We start from the raw sequence: 8,745 nt of genomic DNA on the forward strand, positions 1-8,745 counted from the left end.
CTGACGGTTTACAGTCCATAGAGTTGCAAAGCAGTGGACACAACTGAAGCAACTTAACCTAGCCTAGCCTAACCTAGACATGTCTTCAGCCTCACTCACAGTTAAAGAAATGCATCATACAGCAATGAGATTGGCAAACAAAAGTCTGGTAACACCCAGCTTTCACAAGCTCATGGGCAAACAGGCACCCTTATACACTATTCCTGGGAGTACAAACAGGTTCAACTCTCCTGGAGGGCAATTTAGCAACGTCTGCAACATTTTGAATGCTTATTCTCAGTGACTTAGCAAGTCTACTGTAGAAATTTGCCCCCGGGATATACTGGCAAAATTATGCCAAAATCATGTACAAGTATGTTCACGGCCACATTGTCAGTAATAACAAAAAATTGGAATACACCCAGACATCCATCAACAAGGGACCAGTTAAATACACCCATGTAATGGAAAAGTATGCAATCTTAAAACATGAGATAGAACTGTATATGCTGATCTGGAAGGATCTAAATGTGTTTTGTTTAAAAAAATAAACCAATGTGCACAGCCATGTGATCTCCTTTGTGTTAAATTGAAAAATAGATCCACATAGACTTTTAATTTCAGGAATGGTACATAAGAAATTGTGGTAACTTTTGGAGAGTGGTTTAGGGGTCGGCAGGAGGAAAGATAACTTTTGTCTTTTATTCGATGCTTTTCTATACTATTTGTTTTTTTTAATGTCATGTGAATGTAAGATTTTTAAAAAAAATTAGTATTTTAAAAGCAGACAAGGAACATGAAGGGATACATGAGAGAGAGAAGAAGGATCCCTTAGGTGGGAGTGTATGGTTTTTCCTGACACAGGGCAAACTTGATTTCTCTGTATTGGTAAAAACATTGTGACCCATCATTGGGGGTTTTAGGAAGACTTCCAGGGCAGTAAGCTGGAGGGTGGAGGGGAGGTATGACCAGAGTCAGGGGGACTGGTCAAAAGTTTTTGCAAAAGAGTGGGGTTCAAATTGAGGAGATGATGGTAGAGGTGGAAAAGACAGCTTCAAATAGGAGAGTTGTTAAAAAGGGAGGCTGATAGTCTTTATTAAAAAAATATTTATTTATTTGACTGTGTCAGGTCTTAGTTGCAGTGCTCAGTGTTCGTTGCATCTTGCAGGATATTTTGTTCCGGCGCCAGACACTCCAGTTGCTGGCTCATGGGCTTAGTTGCTCTGTGGCATGTGGAATCTTAGTTTTCCAACCAGGGATCTAACCCCTGTCCCCTGCATTGGCAGGCAGATTCTTAACCAGTGGACCACCAAGGATGTCCTTGGCTGATTTTTTTTAAGCTGATCCTTCACCAGTGCCAACTGTCTTGCTTTTGCCACATCTGCCCAGCAACATCCTGACCCTGGGTTTTCTGTTTATGGTCCAGAAAAGGCCACCCACCAGTGAGAACGTGCCATTCCAGGATCATGGTTCATAGCTCTGCTGGCTTCCTGTACCACCCATCAATTTATTTCTGCCTATCCTTGGTTGGCTCTGGCTCTCATTCCCCAGTTATTCCAAATTTTTACCATGTTCACTTCTCACACTTCACTCCCACTCACATCTATGGGGCCTCTCTTGCCTTCCTACTTCAGGGAACAAACGAGGTGCTCAGGGTTGAGTGCCTTTAACATCTCAGCCCTCTCTCTATGAGTGTATCTAAAACAAGATTTACTTTCTTTCCCAAGTATTCAGTCTTAGGGAATGATGTTCAGCTCCTGTTTAGTTCTTGAGTTCCTCCAGGACATTTCACTGACTGTATTCCATCCCTGAGCCTCGGCTGCTTGCTCCTTCTTCTGTGTGTATGGCTGTAACAAACATGGTTTATTTCACCATCATGACATTTACCTTGCTGAAAAAAGTTATCTCACTCTGTCTCCTCCAATTAGCTTGATCCTGTTCATAATACTCTTCCCCCTTGTGCTGTGCTCAGTTGCTCAGTCATTTCTGACTGTTTGCTACACTATGGACTGTAACCCGCCAGGCTCCTCTGTTCATGGGATTCTCCAGGCAAGAATAGTAGACTGGGTTGCCATTTCCTCCCCCAGGAGATCTTCCCAACCCAGGGATATAACCCAAGTCTCTTGGGTCTCCTACAGTGGCAGGTGGATTCTTTACCACTAGTGCGACCTGAGAAGCCTGATTTTTTTTCCCCGTAACATTGTATTAATATATAACATCCAAACAGAAAAACGCGCATATTCTAAATGTATAGATCACAGAATTTCCACAAACTGAATACGCTCATGCACTCAGTCCCCAGGTGAAGAAACCAAGCGTTAGAGCAACCAAAGCATTCCTTGTGTTCTTTTACACGCTCCATCTCCCTCCTCAGGGGAGCCACTGTATAGTCTTTACTTTTGATTTTTTAAAATTTTTATTTAGCTGTGCTGGGTCTTCCCTGGTCGGGGATCAAACCTGAGTCTCCTGCATTGGCAGGCAGATTCTTTACCACTGAGCCACCAGGTAACCCCTGCTGTCCAGTCTTTAAACAGCATAGATTAGCTTCATTTCTGAAAATTTTGAAATAGACCTGAAATAATATGTACTGTTTTGTGTCTGGCTTTTTTCATCATCACATCCATGAAAGTCATCCATATTGTTGCATGCAGCCACAGACAGTTCATTTCCATTGCCCAATAATATTCTATTGTGTGACTAGACCACAATTTATTGATCCATTCAAGTGCCCCATTTGGGGTACTTGCAAACAGCAGGCACTGTGTTTTATTTATCTCTGCATCTCCAGCATTTCATGCATGCTTAGTATAATGGTTTGTGTGTGAGCAGGTTAGAGAGCTCAAGGAGTACTTTTCCACTGTGTTCTTGGGTGGTCAGATGATAATATCTGAGATATGAGAGTCAAGCCTGGGTACCAAGTTTAAAATGTTTTACAGGCCCATTGATAGGTCTCATTGTCTATTGAGGACAACCATGGTGGTTGTCTGGAAGCCATGCAGTGGCAGCCACTGAAGATGTTTATTATGGAAACGAGAACAAAGACAATCAGATATGGACCTGGTTGCTTTCAAAGACAGAACTGGGCCAATGGCTAAATATTTGAGAGAGGCAGCTTTCTGCTCAATAATAATCATGATATTGGCTCGTATTTAGAAAGCACTTATAAACAAGACCCTGGCATGTGCTGAGGGCTTGGTATCCATGAGTTCAATATAAGAATGGCTTTTTATTTTTTAATATATATTTATTTATTTGGGTGCACCAGGTCTTAGTTGCGACACACAGGATCTTCAGTTCTCTTTACGGCATGCATGATCTTTTCATTGCAGCATGCAAACACTTACTTCCAGCACGTGGGATCTAGTTCTCCCGACCAGAGATCAAACCTGGGCCCTCAGCATTGGGAGTGTGAAGTCTTAGCCACCGGACCACCTGGGAAGGTCCCCAAAATGGGTTTTTATAGGATGAGACTTGAGCACAAGCTGCTTGATGAAACCATGATGATTTCCTGGTTTCAGACACCAGTGATCGTGAGGCCTGGGAAATTATATTTATAGGCTCACAGTTTTAGTGAAAAGCCGTCCTCTGACTTGTCTCCCTGCCTTGCCCTCTTCCTTATTCCTAGAACCGTCTTCTTTCTTGAGACTAGCCTCCTACAGCCCCTCTGTGGGTCCCCTCACAGCAAACAAATTATTAGGTGTTTCCACCAAGAGCTTCCTTCCACTCCAAGCCCACCTGGCCTGGCCAGGGCCCTCTCCTTTCCACCCCCAGGATGTCTCTCTTTCCAGTGACTCAGAACTCTCACCTGCATGGATGATGACTCTGGCCAGGGCTGTGGCCACCTCAGGCCTGACCCTTCAGGCAGCCAAAGGTCATTCTGGCTTACCCTAAAGTTTGTTTGAGTCTGAAAGAGTGAGGTAGGAGCAGTGAAATTTAGAAAGTATCTGGGAAAAAAAAAAAAGCTACAGAAACCCTTTTACTATACGTAGCCATCCAGTTTAGGTCTCCGAAAGAAGAAAAGCCCAGACAAATAAATCTGGGAGGCTGAATGCAAAAGGTGTTTGTCAGGAGAAGAAAAATACTGCCATCCTCCCAGGATAAGCCGTGGGATTGGCCCTGGGACAAGATGCTTTATCTCACCGTTGGCGCCTGAGGCCCAAGGCCTGGCTGCAGCAGCAGAATCACCAGAAAGACAGTGGCCTGAGTTAGACAAGCAGGCCTTGTGAAGGGCTGAGGACTCAAGTCGCCACCCCTCTGTGCCCTCCCTCTCGATTTCTCTATTCTGTTCTCTGTCCCAGCACCCTGCTGTCTTCTCCCTCCTGTTTCTACTCAGTGCTCTATCCTTCGTTTTTCTCAGAAGGGGTCTCACGGGGGGTCCAAGAGTTAGGAAGCTGTACAACCTATGGGCTGATCCCCAGAGGCCCCGCTCTCCCCCATGTCCACGGCCATAATTCACATCTTCTATTTCTTCTCTTCTGCCAGACAAAGCTGAGCGCACACTAACAGTGTTAACACGATAAATATCAGCAGCACTGACCTTTCTCTCTTGGGTCCTGGAGTCACCCTGACTCCCAGGCTCGACTCGCCTGTGCTTAAAGTGGATTAGCACTTCCGCTAGGCTGCAGGGCCCTGCAGTTGGGCTTGATGGGAATCAAAACAGAGATTACCTTATTTGACTTAAAAAAAAAATTTCCATTTGAAAGATAGAATCCCCCAGAGAAGTACACTGGGGCTTACGCATATACAATTTTAAATTGGATTTTAAAAATAGTTTGCCAGCTGTTTGCTAGGTCGGGCCTTAGGTCTCGTCCTTGATTGATGTTGGGGCCATTTGGGAAATGAGGCCAAGAGGGGACAGAGAGACTGGCAAGGCAGCAGGATCCCGGATGCCTGAGGCTGTTCCCAGGAGCCCTGGCAGTTGTTGCCATGGGCCTTTGGAAAGCCTTGGAGCCCTGGCACCAAAGTCTATTTCTCGCCCAGAAAGACTGAAGGAGCTTGGATCACCTCCCCCAGACCTCATCTCATCCCTGCACTGCTGCTTCTAGGCCGTCTGAAAAAAAGAGCGATGAAAGAGGACTGCTCAGCTGGAAGGGTCTTTCACATTTTTTGTGGCTAAATACTTATTTTAGCTCCTTGTGTCACCTTCAAATGATACATACATGGGCCCTGCTCAGAACACTCATCCCCCTGTGCTTTTTTCCTGCCTGGTTGCTTTTCCTCTCTCAGGCCTCACCCAGGATGTCACTTTCTGAGGGACAGCAGAGGGCCAGCATGTTGGGGTTTAAATCCTGGCTGAGGGGACTTCCCTGGTGGTCCAGTGGTTAAGAATCCATCTTGCAGTGTAGGGGACTTGGGTTACATCTTTGGTCAGGGAACAAAGATTCCACAGTTAGATTCCCCCCACCCAACACAACCAAAAACAAATAAAATAGCATTGCATTAAAGAGTAAATAAATCACATATTAAAAAAAAATCCTGGCTCAGCACCTCCCAGCTGTGTGACCTTGGGCTGGTCACTTAACCTCTCTGTGCCTTGGTTCCCTCATCTGTAAATGAAATGGGGATAGTAATAGCATCTACCTTACTAGGATTGTTGAGAGGACTCAGTGAATTCATATACGGGGATAGAAAATCCAAAGTGTCTATCTGTTTACAATAACCAAGGCATGGAAGGAACCTAAATGTCCATTGACAGAGGGATGGTTAAAGAAGGTGTGGTAAATATATACAGTGGAATATTATTCAGTCATTAAAAAGGATGAAATAATGCCAGTTGCAGCAACATGCACGGACCTAAAGAGCATCATGCTGAGTGAAGTCAGACACAGAAGGAGAAATATGACATCCCTTATATGTGGAATTTAAGAAGAAATTATACAAATGAACTTATTCTCAAAAGAGAAAGAGACTCACAGACTTATAAAATGAACTCAACAGTTGCTGGGGGGCAAGGAATAATTAGGGAGTTTGGGATGGTCATATACACACTGCTGTATATAAAATGGATAACCAACAATGGACCTATTGTATAGCACATGGAACTTTACTCAGTGTTATGTGGCAGCCTGGATGGGAGGGGAGTTTAGGGGAGAATGGATACATGTATATGTATGGCTGAGTCCCTTTTCTGTTCACCTGAAACTACCACAACATTGTTAATCAGCTATATCCCCATACGAAACAAAAAGTTCAAAAGAAAAATATATGTAAAATGCGTAGAACGTAGCCTAGCACACAGTTCAGTTCAGTTCAGTTCAGTCGCTCAGTCGTGTCCGACTCTGCAACCCCATGAATGCAGCACACCAGGCCTCCCTGTCCATCACTAACTCCCGGAGTTCACCCAGACTGATGTCCATCGAGTCGGTGATTCCATCCAGCCATCTCATCCTCTGTCGCCCCCTTCTCCTCCTGCCCCCAATCCCTCCCAGCATCAGAGTCTTTTCCAATGAGTCAACTCTTTGCATGAGGTGGCCAAAGTACTGGAGTTTCAGCTTCAGCATCATTCCCTCCAAAGAAATCCCAGGACTGATCTCCTTCAGACTGGACTGGTTGGGTCTCCTTGCAATCCAAGGGACTCTCAAGAGTCTTCTCCAACACCACAGTTCAAAAGCATCAATTCTTCGGTGCTCAGCCTTCTTCACAGTGCAACTCTCACATCCATACATGACCACTGGAAAAACCATAGCCTTGACTAGGCAGACCTTTGTTGGCAAAGTAATGTCTCTGCTTTTGAATATGCAATCTAGGTTGGTCATAACTTTCCTTACCATCTGCTTTTATTAACCTCCAAAGCACATTTCCCCAGGCTCAGTTGCCTGCTGCTGCCGTGTTCCCCTCTCCACCCCTGCCCCTCACTTCCTGCGTAGGTGTAGCACCTGGCCTCGGTTATCGCTATTGCTTAATTAGGTAACTGTCTTCTCCCAGAGGGCAGAAAGCATGTCTTTCACTGGCCAGTCCTTATAACCTAAATCCATCCAGCTTATGGCATATTTAAGAAATGTAGTGTGGTTTTGTTTTTGAGTTATTCTTTAGCTCCTTTAAAGAAAAAGACTTTCACAATTTCAACTCTCAGCCATTTTTATTTCCTTGTATTTCGACAATAACAATTTTATCCATACATGAGGTTGCTTTTCACGATTCATTGTACTGTCTACCTCTTATCAAACTAGCTGGTTTATACTCTCATGCAAAAAATCTTCTTACCATAGGCTTCACTATCTGCATTATTGTTTTCTTTAAAAAATTTAAAAAATGTGAACCTCCCTGGTGGTGTATTGGATAAGAATCCACCTGCCAATGCAGGGGATACAGGTTCGATCCATGATCCAGGAAGATCCCACGTGTGGTGAAACAACTAAGGCTGTGACCCACAACTTCTGAGCCTGTGCTCTAGAGCCCATGAGCCACAACTGCTTAGCCTGTGTGCTACAACTACTGAAGCCTGGACACCTAGAGCTTGTTCTCTGAAACAAGAAAAGCTACCGCTAGAACCCCACACACTTCAAGGAAGAGTAGTCCCCACTTTTGGCAACTAAAGAGAGCTCTCTAAAGAAGCAATGAAGACCCAGTGCAACCAAAAAAAAGAAAAAAAAATTAGTACAATTTTAAAAGGTTACTTTCCATTTGCAGTTTATTATGAAGTCTCGGTTGTATTCCCCACATTATACGATACATCCTCACCCTGTCTTACACTCAGTAGTTCATGCCTCCCACTACCCCCCAAAAAATGTTTTTGACCACAATACTAAATGAAAAACAAAAAAGAACAAATGCTGAAAGGCAAATGGGATCCAGAAGACAGAGCAACTTGGGGCTCCTGGGTCATTTTTCTCCATCTTCATTTGCTCTGTATATGTACTTGGCCTTTTCATTTTGTTTGTCTGACTGTTAAACAAAGAAAGAGCTGATGAGTTGTGAGTTCTGGAAGTATGAGGGTAAGGCTTTGTAATCACGTCTTTGGCAGGAGACTTCTGCTCCTATCTTGTTTTCCAAAATCTAATTAAATATTAAATGCATATAAAAGAACAGATCATATGAGAAAACAGAAAAAATTAAGACCCAACTACCTACAACTCAGCTTAAGATAGAACTTACAACCTATACCACTGAAGCCCCTTTGGTGTACTTCTTCCAATCCCCAGCCCCCTGCTAAATTTTTGTTACTTATTCTCTTGCATGTCTCCATAATTTTACCCTAAAATATCCATCCCTAAACAGTATACTGGTCTTGCATGCTTCTAAACTTTATATAAAATAAATCATATGGTATGTATTCTTTTTTTAATTTTTTAAAATAACTTTATTTAATTTTGGCTGTGCTGGGTCTCTGTTGCTGCACAGGTTTTTCTCTAGTTGTGGTGAGCAGGGGCTACTCTGTAGTTGTGGTGCTCAGGTTTCTCATTGCAGTGACTTCTCTTGTTACTGAGCACGGGCTCTGGGGCATGTAGGCTTCAGTAGTTGAGGCTCCTGGGCTCTAGAGCACAGGCTCAGCAGCTGTGGCGCACAGACTTAGTTGCTCCGCGGCAAGTGGGATCTTCCCAGACCAGGGATTGAACCTGTGTCTCCTGCATTGACAGGTGAACTCTTTATCACTGAGCCCCCAGGGAAGTCCCACAGTGTGTCTTCTTTGATTTGCTTTTCTCACCACTCAAAGTGATATTTGTGGTGTTCCTTTCTGCTGTGGTCTGTAGTTGTATAATATTCTGCTACATGAATACTCTGCCATGTTTGTTTTTTCCCTCCATTTGACTCTCAATGGATCTTTGG

This window comes from Capra hircus, chromosome 11 (assembly GCF_001704415.2).
Source record: "Capra hircus breed San Clemente chromosome 11, ASM170441v1, whole genome shotgun sequence".
NCBI lineage: Eukaryota > Metazoa > Chordata > Mammalia > Artiodactyla > Bovidae > Capra > Capra hircus.